At 40.9% G+C, this 13,922-nt stretch overlaps 1 long non-coding RNA gene across 2 annotated transcripts; it reads right to left on the bottom strand.

Annotated features, from left to right (window-relative positions):
• Nucleotides 1–2,617: 2,617 nt before the first annotated feature.
• LOC108306180 lies at nucleotides 2,618–13,079 on the bottom strand. Of its 2 annotated transcripts, none has more exons than XR_001826038.2 (4): nucleotides 12,914–13,079; nucleotides 11,568–11,830; nucleotides 11,332–11,421; nucleotides 2,618–4,053 (listed from the first exon to the last, which is right to left on the bottom strand). It is a non-coding gene; the product is annotated as an uncharacterized LOC108306180 (long non-coding RNA). The 2 variants fall into 2 exon arrangements; XR_005200766.1 differs by lacking the exon at nucleotides 2,618–4,053 and adding an exon at nucleotides 9,614–9,646.
• Between the last annotated feature and the right edge of the window lie 843 nt (nucleotides 13,080–13,922).

Genomic DNA, 13,922 nt, shown 5'->3' with positions numbered 1-13,922 from the left:
TTCCTATATACTGTGTTATTCTGCATTCATTACCTTTTCAGTTTTTTTTTTTTTAAATAATTGCTTTTCAGTAATAGATTGTCCCAGGCACTAAACTATTTAAACCAAGAATATAACTACTTCGCATACACTATGAGACTCTAAACTTCGGTCTCTGGAGATCTGCTGCCAGAATCTACCTGTTCTAACCTTTGTATGCACAAGATATACCACATTATAATAGTTTTGCATTTGTTATCATACAATAGTTATGTAGAATCTGTCAGCAAATGATGGACGCTCCCTAATACTGAAATTTAAAAATCTCCTCAGAAAACTGCCACTTCTGAGTTCTCAAGGCAGCTTTTACAGGTAGGAATTACTTCCCTACAGAAAGCTATCTTATTCTTTCAGAAAGCTACCTTATTCTTATCTTTCAGAAGATAGCTTTCAGAATAAACCAACAGTTTTATTTCCACAAGTAAAGTAGATAAAAGTGAAAGATGTCTGAGGCTTACTATAACCAAGGAAAAGAGTCTACCTGTTACATAGCAACCTAGGTAAGTATCACCCAGCTACATTTCCAGTTCTCGTGAAAAAATCTGAAATCCCATCAATAGACAATTCAGCAGATTTGGAAATAGGAAGAGCCCATAACAAATAACTGAATACTCCAAATTACTGAGTGTTTACACACAGCATGCTAGAAATAGGAAATGTAAATGGTCTGAAGATTAGAAAAGCACTTACTACAGCAATTAACATAGCATCTTCATAAGACATGTAAAATATAATTTCTTGACATACAAGGAGTAGGAAAATAATGAACCTAAAAGACATGCCATGTGAAGACAGTTTAAGAGCAGGCCAGGTGTGGTGGCTCACGCCTGTAATCCCAGCACTTTGGGAGGATAAGGCAGGCCGAATCACTTGAGGTCAGGAATTTGAGATGGGCCTGGCCAGCATGACAAAACCTCGTCTCTAGTAAAAATACAAAAATTAGCCGGGTATGGTGGTGCGTGCCTGTAGTTCCAGCCACTCAAGAGGTGGAGGTTGCAGTGAGCCAAGACTGTACCACTGCACTCCAGCCTGGGCCAGAGAGTGAGACTATGTCTCAAAAAAAAAAAAAAAAAAAAAAAAAAAAAAAAAAAAAAAAAAAAAAAAAAAAAAAAAAAAAAAAAAAGATCAAAGCAGAATAATGAAATGGGGTCTCATTTCAACTTGAGGTTTCATAAGACACAAAGGCAGCTGGTTTCCAGATTCCTTAGGGAAAGCTGAAATGTCCTCAAACTTAGTATCTCAGATTCTGACCCCATATTTCTATTCATAAATGAATCTTTTGGGCCTTAATCTCTTTTCCCCAGGGAAAATATAACAGATTTAGACATTATGAAAAAAGAAAAGGTTTAGATTTTCCACTCTTTTTACATTATTTGTTATTATCAATAATTCACCCTGAAATTTAAAATTACTAGGCTCATGCACTAACCCCTAACATGGCACTACAATATGCTACCTAGCACTAATGCTTACAAAACTATACACGTCTCAAAATGGAAGACATTGGTGATTTTGTTGTTCTTAAACAACTTGTAACATTTGTCCACAAGTATTAAAATATACATATATATATATATATTTCTATTGCACATGTCCCATTTTTCAAAAGAAAAACTGCCAGCTAACATGGATAAGCAAGGGAAAGGAAGGAAGCATGGCTACAAATCAATGCATAGTCCCACATAAATTATAGCTTCTCCTGTCAAGGGGACAAAAATAGACAAGAAAAAAATGTAGATGTATTAAGAAAACACTGGGTAACTACAGCTGGAATATATGCATTTTGTTAAATGCACCTGGTCTCAACCATGGTAGATACAGAAACAATTTCAAAAAGCATTAAACGCTGGTTCTCTCAACTGTGAAATGAAAAAATATAAAGCATATGGAGACGCCGAGTCTGATATCTATTCAAACAAGTGGGCCAGAGTACAGGCGCCAGAAGTACAGGTACTCTATACCCTGCCAAATGATCCTACCCAAAAGATGCCACGGTACACAGAGAAGACAAGTAACAGACAACTGGAAGGTACAAATTCTCTATGATATGACATTTTAAACATATCAGTAGAACCCAAACATGTAGGCTCCACTGTCTTGAACAATTCCAAAATATTAAGAACATCAGGAAGTAGGTAGATTACTTAGAGAAAAATTTGGGTTACTTTTAACTAAAGTTATTTCTACTAAGCTTTATCACTCATAGCTGCCCTCAGAAATTATATTTGACATATAATATGTAATTATTTCACTAAAAGTATTTTTTACCCATTTCAAATGGGTTGATTGACCAATCTCAGTAATTTCCCATTTTGGGCCATTTCTATCACTCTCAAATTTTGGTGACTCTGCCCTAAGTCCCAACATCACAGCATTCATGGCCCTGAGTAAACATTCTGGAAAACACACAGATGTTCCAATACTATCTGTCCTTAATTTCAACTAATTAGTTTTAAAATTTATTCTCTACTCACAAAGAAGCATAAAGGTTTCACTCTTATGTAAAGACATGACAGTACATACAATGGTCCTCAGCTGATTTGGAAGCAAGGAGAGTTTTCTATGAGAGTCTGTTCTCTATAACGAATAACTACTATGGTAAAAAAAGAAAATCCATTTCTTAATGTAACTATTTTTCTTGTTCAAGGTTTCTTTTCCACATCCTGAATCTACAATGATCCAATTACAAGTTTGGGAACATTGTTTCTGAGGCCCATTCATTCTCCGATGAGAAAGTTCAGTCCCAACCAGGAAAAGTACTTGAGTCCCAGCCTTTTGAGCCTAACACTACACCTAGTATCTTGGGTAAGAAATCAGGCCGGACGTGGTGGTGGGCGCCTGTAATCCCAGCTACTTGGGAGGCTGAGGCAGGAGAATCGCTTGAACCTGGGTGGCAGAGAGACTGACTCCAGGTTGGGCAAAAGAGTGAAACTCTGCCTCAAAAAAAAAAAAAAAAAAAAGCAATCAAACTATCCACCTTGGGTTGAAGGAAAACAATGAATATATAATACAAAACACCATAAAGTCAGATGGCACTGCATGAGGCATTTTTGCTTTTCTTAGGGAAAAGGAGTTATATGAAAAATTCTCTCATCCTCCCATCCCACCTCCGACTCCTCTATGTCCAAAGTTGTTTTTTTTTCTTCATTTGTTTGAGATAGTCTCACTCTGTTGCCCAGGCTGGAATGCAGTGGCACAATCTCGGCTCACTGCAACCTCCACCTCCCAGGTTCAAGCAATTCTCCTGCCTCAACCTCCAGAGTAGCTGGGATTACAGACATGCGCCACCATGCCTAGCTAATTTTGTATTTTTAGTAAAGATGAGGTTTCTCCATGTTGGTCAGGCTGGTCTCGAACTCCCAACCTCAGGTGATCCGCCCGCCTCGGCCTCCCAAAGTGTTGGGATTATGGCATGAGCCACCATGCTTGGCCCAGGTTTTTGTATAAAATTTTGTCTTTGTTCTTATTCAGTAAATCTATGTCACAGGATGAGCCAGGATTTCAATATATAAATATATGTAATTTTTTACTATCTTTCATGTCAAATTAGAAATGCGTATTTGGAATTTACTGCTGCAGTCTCAACTGTGCTTATCAGGATAGTGGCTGAAATTGGAAGACATTTTTGTTTTTAAACCCTGAAGTCATCCATACTTGCTATTTATTTAGTCTTCTTGTTCGTAACGAAAAGTATTCACAAATACCACCACCTACGGAGACCTGTTTCAAATGAAACTCAGCCTTCAGCTTGCAAAATGATGTCTTTGTAATTAAGCAAATAGCAGAACACCTAGGTGAGTTTCTTCTTTCTTCGTGGAGAAGTTGGCAGGATAACTGGAATCCTAGGAGCTCCTCTGTGTTCAGTCTGAGAGGCAGAACAAAAAAAAAGCGGACTTTTTCATTCCAAATCATGGAGATAATGTATAGAGAAGTGATATCCACATTTTAAAAATAGAGAAAGTAACTGGGTAAAAGAAGTAGAACTACACACTCTAGGAGACAACGTAGAGACACCTAGAAATACAAAATAAAAACAGGAACATTAGTACAGGTACTTCTGCATGAGCTGATTCAAAAACAGTATCTAAAACATAAAAGAGTAGGCTGGGCACGGTGGCTCAGGTCTGTAATCCCAGCACCTTGAAAGGCCAAGGTGGATGGATCACAAGGTCAGGAGATCGAGACCAGCCTGGCCAACATGGTAAAACCCTGTCACTACTAAAAATACAAAAATTAGCTGGGAGTGGTGGTACACACCTGTAGTCCCAGCTCCTCGGGAGGCTGAGGCAGAAGAATCACTTTAACTTGGGAGGCGGAGGCTGCAGTGAGCCAAGATTGAGCCACTGTACTCCAGCCTAGACAAAGAGGGACTCCAGTTCAAAAAAAAAAAGAAAAAGTGGCCAACATGGTGAAATCCCATCTCTACTAAAAATACAAAAATTAGCCAGGCATGTGGCAGGCACTTATGGTTCCAGCTACTCAGGAGGCCAAGGCAGGAGAATCGCCTGAACCCAGGAGGTGGAGGCTGCAGTTAGCCAAGATTCCATCACTGTACTCCAGCCTGGGCAACAGAGCAAGAATCCAGCTCAAAAAAATAAAAATAAAAAAAGAAGAAAAGAAAAGAAAAGAAAAGAAAAGAAAGAAAAGAATATTTTGTATTATGTATTATCTAAAAGAAAGTGACCAACCGTAACACCAAATTCAGTACTGTCATTAGCAAGGCAGTAACACCCAGAAAAAAAAATACAAATATGATACCAAAAAAAAGCTGGATTTATACAAGCATGATAGAAAAAAAGCTTATTTACATATAAAACATTGGAGGCTGAAGCTGAAGGACAGCTTGAGCCACGACTGCACCACTGCACTAAGCCTGGGGCAGCAGAGTAAGACTGTCTCCAAAAATAAAAAACAAGGTAGCACTATATCTTTGCTTGCAGCTCTTATCAAAAGAAAAAAGAAACAAAAATAAAGTAGCACTGTACTCCAAATTTGATGTTTAAATACCTAATACTCAAAACCATATGTATCTTACTCTGAATCACCTTCAACTACCAACAATAGACGATACTTTATAAAATATAACTGTAAGTAAAATATATACTATTCCATTATCACCAACTGCAAACATGTAAAAACTAAATCAAGGCCGGGTGCAGTGGCTCATGCCTGTAATCCCAGCAGTTTGGGAGGCTGAGGCAGGCAGATCACCTGAGGTCCAGAGTTTGAGACCAGCCTGGCCAATATGGTGAAACCCTGTCTCTATTAAAAATGCAAAAAAAAAATTAGCCAGGTCTGGTGGTGGATGCCTGTAATCCCAGCTACTCAGGAGGCTGAGGCAGAATCACTTGAACCTGAGAGGCAGAGGTTGCAGTGAGTGAAGATAGCACCACTGCACTCCAGCCTGGGTGACAAAGAGAGAGACTCCGCCTCAAAAAAACAAAAACACACACACACAAAACCACCAAATCAAGTTCATTGTAAAAACTGTTAAATTTGCAAAAAGAAGTTAGACACAAAAGGGTAAATATTGAATAATTCCACTTATATGAGATACTGACAATAGTCAAATTCACAGAGATAGTGGAGAGGTTACCAGGGGCTGTAGGAGGGAGATTAATAAGTACTGAGTTTATTTAAGATGATGAAAAAATTCTAGGGATAATGGTAATAGTTACAATACAACAATGTGGAACATACTTAATGTCAATAAATTTTATACTGTAAAATGGTTAAAAGAGTTTTGTTATATATGCTCTACAATAATAAATACATCACAAATGCAGGTCAAAGGCTTAAATTATTTTAGTTTACAAACATTAAAAAAATACCTCAACTCTAAATTGAACCTAAATAACCTCTTCTGGTCAAAGATAGGGTTCTTTTTTTTTTTTTGAGATGGAGTTTTGCTTGTTGCCCAGGATGGCACAATCACAGCTCACCACAACATCCGCCTCTCGGGTTCAAGTGATTCTCCTGCCTCAGTCTCCAGAGTAGCTGGTATTACAGGCCTGCACCACCACACCTGGCTAATTTTGTATCTTCAGTAGACATGGGGTTTCTCCATGTTGGTCAGACTAGTCTCAAACTCCTGACCTCAGGTGATCCGCCTGCCTCAGCCTCCCAAAGTGCTGGGATTACAGGCATTGAGCCACCAGACCCAGCAGGCTGAAGATAGAGTTCTTATTCAAAGCCTGGGAAAGCCAAATATATATTAATTCAGAATCAAATCAGGAGGAAGAATTTGTACCTGTTGTAAAAGCAGCATAGAAGAGGAAAATAAAGATCCACAAGTATACCTTTAGAACACTATGAGCAGCAGGGCTACTTCATTATAGAGGCTGACTTGAAACCTAAGAGGTAGAGGTTGCCATGAGCCGTGATAGCGCCATAGCCCTCCAGAGGGGCAACAGCGTGAGACTGTGTCTCCAAAAAAACCCCAAAAAACACAAGTAAAAGAATGCACACCTTGTCCGGGTACAGTGGAGCCTGTAATCCCAGCACTTTGAGAGGCCAGGGCAGGTGGATCACCTGAAGTCAGGAGTTCGAGACAAGCTTGGACAACAAAGTGAAACCCCATCTCTACTATAAATACAAAAATTAGCCGGGAGTGGTAGCACATGTCTGTAATCCCAGCTACTGGGGAGGCTGAGACAGGAGAATTGCTTGAACCCAGGAGGCAGAGGTTGCAGTGAGCCAAGATTGCGTCACTGCACTCCAGCCTACGTTTTGGGGTGTGGGGGACACACCTTGAACATATATAAACTTTGTCCCCCAAACAATCTATATTTTTTTAAATTATTTACTTTTTTAGAAAAACCCAAAATACTTTCACAATCTCAGGCCCAAACAATCTGTATCTTAATATTAGGCAATAACCCTAGCAAATCATGTTTGTATGCTCTTCAAAATGCCAAATTTCATATCTGACGTAACTATGCAACTTTACATACTCTTAACACAGGTATGTATGTCTGTGTCATGAACTGCAGGATATAACTAGCCCATCTGAGGGTGGCTGTCTTGGCACAGTGGCTCACACCTATAATCCCAGCACTCTGTGAGGGTGAGGTGGGGAGAACTGCTTCGGAAGAGTTTGAGACTAGCCTGGCAATATACTGAGAATTTTGTCTGTACAAAAAACTAAAAATTAGCGTGTGTGGTGGCAGGTACCTATAGTCATGATTACCCAGGAGGCTGTCGGGGAGGATAGCTTGAGCCCAGGAGGCAAAGGTACACTGAATAGTTTTCATATAACATATATATACATACACACACATATATACATATACATACAAAGGTGGTTTTATATTTTTCAATTTTTTATTGCTCTAAAATACACATACATTTACCATATTAACCCTTTTCAAGAATACAATTCAGTAGTATTAAGTACATTCATACTGCTGTGCAACCATCATGATAATTCATCTCCAGGATTCATTTCTTCTTCCCAAACTGAAGCCTTGTATACATTACACAGTAATTCCCTTTCCCTTCCCTTCCTGCACCCCGTGGCAACCATCATTCTACTTTCTGTCTCTATGATCCTGATGTTGCCCAAGCTGGAGTGCAGTGGCTATTCATAGGCATAAACAGTGTACTGCAGCCTTGAACTTCTGGCCTCAAGCAATCCTACTACCTCAGTTTTCAGAGTGTAGCTGGGACTACATACAAGATTTTCAGCCTCAAAGCATTTGTACATTGAATGCTCTTCATATAATACAATCAAAGTCTAAGTAGGTGTTCTAGGTTGAATTGTGTCCTCCCAATACTCAGATGTTAAAATTCATAGCCCCTACTACCTCATACTGTGACCTTATTTGGTAATAAGGTCATTGCAGATGTCAGCAGCTAAGATGAGGTCATAACAGAGCAGGGTGGACCCCAATCCAATATGACTGGCGTCCTTACAAAAGCTGGGGGAGGCTGGTGCGGTGGCTCATGCCTGTAATCCCAGCACTTTGGGAGGCTAAGGTGGGCAGATCATGAGGTCAGGAGTTTGAGACCAAGCCTGACCAACATGGTGAAACCCCAGGCGTGGTGGCACGCACCTGTAGTCCCAGCTACTCCGGAGGCTGAGGCAGGAGAATCGCTTGAACCCAGGAGGCGGAGGTTGCAGTAAGCCAAGTGATACCCCATCTCAAAAAAAAAAAAAGAACTATGAAACAATTTCTGTTATTCTAAGCTACCTAGTTTGTGGTGCTTTGTTACAGCAGGCCTAGGAGACTAAAACTACCACAGTTGGTATGAAGCCTATTTTGCAGATATAATGTTATTGTCAGTTAAGGACATATCATCTTTTGCTTCTTGAGTAACAGAACCTAGTTTACCCTTGTGGTAAATTCATAAGATATCAACAACCCTTGGCACCAAATAGCCATATACCAAGAATTATTAAAAGTGTACTTAAAGTTTCAGAAATTAAAGATAAAGGTCAAGCACGGTGACTCATGCCTATAATCTCAACACTTTGGGAGGCCGAGGTGGGAGAACTGCTTGGGCCCAGTAGTTCAAGACCAGCCTGGGCAATACAGCAAGACCCCATCTCTTTAAAAAAAATAAAAAAAAAAAAAAAAAAAAAAAAAAAAAAAAAAAAAAAAAAAAGTGAAAAAAAAAAAAAAAAAAAAAAAAAAAAAGGGAGGGAGGAGGCCCGGTGTGGTGGTTCACGCCTGTAATCCCAGCACTTTGAGAGGCCAAGGTGAGCAGAACATGACGTCAGGAGTTCGAGACCAGCCTTGATCAACATGGTGAAACCCCGTCTCTACTAAAAATACAAAAATTAGCTAGGCGAGGTGCACGTCTGTAATCCCAGCTATTCAAGAGGCTGAGAATCGTTTGAACCCGGGAGGTGGAGGTTGCAGTGAGCCGAGATCCTGGCACTGCACTCTAGTCTGGGTGACAGAGCGAAACTCCGTCCGAAAAAAGAAGAAAAAAAAAAGAAATTAAAGATGAAAATATCAATATTTCCCTATAATTAAAATTTAAATAAATATAATAGTGATATTCTAAAATTTGCCCGGTTGTAGAAAAAAATTAACTATTGTTCACTGTTCATGATGTGGAGTGTAGATTGGAACAGTCACTACGGAAAACAGTATGGAAATACTAAAGAAATTAATAATAGAACCACCACATAACCGATCACCCCCTCTTCTGGGCATATAACCAAAGGATATGAAATCACCACCTCATAAAGATGTCCGCACTCCTATGTTCAATGGAGCATTATTGACAATAGCCAAGATATAGAAATAACCTAACTGTCCATCAATGGATAAATGAATAAACTGTAGAAACTATAGTGTGTATATATGATGGAATATGTTACTCAGCCCTAAAAAAGAAAGATCTTGGCAGGTGCAGTGGTTTATACCTGTAATCCCAGCACTTTGGGGTGGGGTGATGAGACCAGCCTGGCCAACATGGTGAAGCTCTGTCTCTACTAAAAAAAATACAAAAATTAGCTAGGCGAGGTGACACACACCTGTAATCCTGGCTACTCGGGAGGCTGTGGCACAAAAATTGCTTGAACTAAGGAGGCAGAAGTTGCAGTGAGCCGAGATGGCACCACTGCACTCCAGTCTGGGTGACAGAGCAAGACTGTCTAAAAAGAAAAGAGATTTTGCCATTTGTCACAACACAGATGAGTCAGGAGGACAGAGAGAAAAATATTGCACAGGGAAGTGGGAGGGAAAAAAAGAAAAAAAAGAGAAAAATATTGCACTATCTCATTTACATGTGCAATTTAAAAAATATATATATACACAGATAGAGAACAAAAATTGATGTCCTTCATCAATTAGAAAATGAAGAGATATTGGTCAGAGGACAAAAAGGAACAGTTATGTAGGATGAACAAGTCTAATGATCTAATGTACAATATGACAACTATAGGTAACAAAATTGTACTATAAACAGGATCCCAGCTAAATGAGATTTCAGCTGTTGCTACGAAAACAAAACAAAACAAAAGAATAGGCCGGGGGCCGTGGCTCGCACCTGTAATCCCAGCACTTTGGGAGGCCGAGGCAGGTGGATCACAAGGTCAGGAGTTCGAGACCAGCCTGACCAACACAGTGAAACCCCATCTCTACTAAAAATACAAAAAATTAGCCAGGCATGGTGGCGCACCTGTAATCCCAGCTATTCGGGAGGCTGAGGCAGGAGAATCACTTGAACCTGGGAGGCGGAGGTTGCAGTGAGCCAAGATTGTGCCCCTGCACTCCAGCCTAGGCGACAGAGCAAGACTCCCTCTCAAAAAGAAAAAAACTATGTGACATAATGGATGCTAATTTACTTCACTGTAGAAACCTTTTTATTATCTGTATGTACCCCATAACATCAGGTTGTATACCTGAAACATACACAAAATTTATTTAAATAAAACCACCTAGTAATATTTTATTTTTTTTGAGACATAGTCTCACTCTGTTGCCCAGGCTGGAGTGCAGTGGCATGATCTCGAATGATTGCAACCTCCGCCTTGAACGCCCGGGTTCAAGTAATTCTCCTGTCTCAGCCTCCCAAGTAACTGGGATTACAGTGCGAGTTATCACACCTGGCTAATTTTTGTACTTTTTTTAGTTGAGACGGGGTTTCACCATGTTGGCCAGGCTGGTCTTGAACTCCTGAACTCAAGTGATCCGCCCACTCAGCCTCCCAAAGTGCTGAGATTACCGTGTCCTGCCTACATTTTTTTTTTTTTAATTGATATTTCTGTTCAAGACAGAGTCTCTCTCTCTCCCTGTTGCCCAGGTTGCAGTGCAGTTTCATGATCTTGGCTCACTGCAACATCTGCCTCCGGGGTTCAAGCAATTTTCCTGCCTCAGCCGCCCAAGTAGCTAGGGTTTAGGCATGGGCCACTAGACCTGCTTAATTTTTGTATTTTTAGTAGAGATGAGGTTTCCTCATGTTGGTCAGGCTGGTCTCAAACTCCTGAACTCAGGTGATCTGCCCACCTCGGCCTCCCCAAATGCTGGGATTACAGGTGTGAGCCACCAAGCCCGGCCTATTTTTTATCATTTGATTTCCTTTAATCTAATTAATTACGAGTCTTTTTTCTTTAGACAGTAAAAATTGCTGGTAGTTTGGACTAATAATCAAGACTGTTCCTTTTTATTTAATACATTTCTGCTGTTGAAAAATAAAAGATTGAACTTAAATTTCAACAACTTCGTCATTTTTCATGTTCATATTCTGCTGAAGCTGAGGGCTTATTGTTCCACTTCTATGTACCTGTTTTCAAGCTGCTTAAACAGTATTTGGAATAATTAGCCTACAATTACTTACTTGCCAAGTCCTGAGTTCAGAATTTTGTTTTTGAGATGAATATAAAAGCACTCAAATGTCAAGGAAAATATTCTTCCCGTGATAAGGAATCTGAAAAGAAAAAGAATGTTAAGCATATAGCCCTCACTGTTGCTACTAATTTTAGTATACAAAATTAAACAAGCTATTGTTAAATAAAAAACAACTAATATCATAAACTATTCAAAAGGAACAATAAGAAAGCAGTTACTCTCTACCTGCACTGGCATTATTTTTAAAAAGATGTCAAGTCTTGAAGCACTGATTCTCAAGTTTTTCTGGAACACTGTCCTTTTTGAGAATCTGAAGTTATGGACCTTCTTCTTCCCACAAAAATTTGTAATTGTGCATAAAATTTCCAGTAGATTATGGACCTCTATTTAGATCTTTGCTTTAGTGTAGGTGACCACTCCCCTCGGTAAGGCAGGGAGGAAGAATGCTCAGTTCCTTTCCTCTGGCCGATCTCTTTTTTTTTCTTCTCCTGGATGAGACAAAAAAAAAAAAAAAACCCCACAAAAAATAAACTGACAAAAGCGACAAAAAAGATCTCATATAGAAGTCCTCCTTTATTTGTTATTTTCAACTCCAGTAAATCCAGGGCCAATGAAGAGCATACCCAAAACTTTCATTTGTCTAATGGTGTGTCCATCGGAACGGAACTGAACTAATGTGCCCGGTTTTAAACAGGAACTTTCCTAGAATTTAACTGAGAGACCGGATGAGGGGTTACAACAATCCAAATTACAAAAAGAGACACCCTGTGAAGTCAAAGGAGAACCAAATACCAAATGCCTCACAGTGCTGACACTGTGCTACCCCACACTTTACACAAAGTACGTTCTAATAACATTTCCCCACACGATTTTCATTCTGTCTCTATAAGAACAATACTGTAAACAAACCAAAAACGGTCAAGAGCCTGGCGTCAGCGGAAATTAATGCGCCATTAGAACATTATCAGGACATCAATGCCAGAACTGCTTACTCAGATCGTAAAAGTTTGGGAGGTGGGAGTGGGACCGAATGGATTTAGTATAAGTTGCACGAAGATGTCCGCGATACACACACTGGAATGCAATTCCCAAGGGGAACCTCTTACAAGTCTCAAGGTCAACGAGCTAGGGACACAAACTACTCAGGCCACAACAGGCCTCAAATGATACCGCAGCCAGTGGCAAAAGAGGGGGCACAAAGTCTTGAGGCGAGGAGTGTAAGTAAATTAATAAAACAAAGATATTCTTCGAAAAATAAATAGATGGTGGATGCAGCGACTGCCAGGTATAGACCCGCGTAGATGCAAGCAGAAAACACAAAGGCAGCTAACGGCACGGCACTGGGAAGAACCCAGCGGGGCTGAGGAGAGTGTGGGCCGTGCGACACACCCAAAAGACGGGTGCGGGCCGCCCTGGGGCCCCTGAGGTTGGAATCCTCGCCCGGCCGAGGCTGAGACTGGCTGCCTGCAGCTCGCAGGTTTCTGTGAGATTCTGTCACCGGCATACAGCTAGGCCACGACACCTCCTCGCCACCTGCTCATCCCCCCAGTCACTGGCCTTTTTCGGCTCACCTCGCACGGTCCAACAGATGCACTCGGCCTCCCGGGGGCTGGCCGGACTGGCCTACCCCCGGCCCAGAGGCCAGTTCACAGCTGAACACCTCACTCCGCCATATTCGCTGCTTCTCAAGCCTGCCAACCCTGCGGCGGGCCGTTTCCACAAGCCCCGCCCCCACCACTGCCGCTGAGTAGTAATTGGACACAGGCTTGCTCGCGCGCGCTCTTCATGCGTTGTAGGTTAGTTGGAATGCACGTCAATCAATAGCACTCGCCACACTCCTTCCATCCCTTTTCTGTCGGATTGTGTCCCGGAATTGATATAACAGGGAAAAATGCTTTTGTAATTCATTTATTAAGGCTGTAAAATTTCCGCGTAAAAGCTGTGCCACTTGATAAGACAGTGTGGCCAGGCCACGTGACTATTTTAATACACTGTTAGGTTAAACTGTAGGACTAATAATTTCAGTTTCAGGCCCGAGGGCTTTTTTTTTTTTTGAGACAGTCTTGCTCTGTGGCACAGGGTGGAGTGCAGTGGCGTTATCTTGACTCACTGCAACCTACGCCTCCCGGGTTTAAATGATTCTCCTGCCTCAGCCTCCCGAGTAGCTGGATTACAGGCGCAGGATATCACGCCTGGCTAATTTTTGTATTTTTAGTAGAGACGGGGTTTCACCATTGCGGTCAGGCTGGTCGCCAACTCCTGACCTCAGGTGGTAAGTGCTGGGATTACAGGCGTTAGCCACCGCGCCCAACCCCACGGCTTTTAACTCTGGGATAGCACAACACCTAGGCAAAAAACTTAATAGTTCCAGTTTATCTGAGTGTGACTCATTTAGACACTTTTTTTTTTTTTTTTTTTTTTTAACCCCACATAGAACCCAGAGGACAGGAAGAAAAACAAAGAGTAAATCAGGGAAGACTTAATGAAGAACTCACACCCTAATTTTTTTTTTTGAGACGGAGTCTCGCTCTGTCACCAGGCTAGAGTGCAGTGGTGTGATCTCGGCTCACCGCAACCTCC

Source organism: Cebus imitator, unplaced genomic scaffold, assembly GCF_001604975.1.
Source record: "Cebus imitator isolate Cc_AM_T3 unplaced genomic scaffold, Cebus_imitator-1.0 Scaffold70, whole genome shotgun sequence".
Lineage (NCBI taxonomy): Eukaryota > Metazoa > Chordata > Mammalia > Primates > Cebidae > Cebus > Cebus imitator.
Note: the sequence above shows the minus strand (reverse complement) of the source record. Positions and strands in the feature narration are given on the sequence as shown.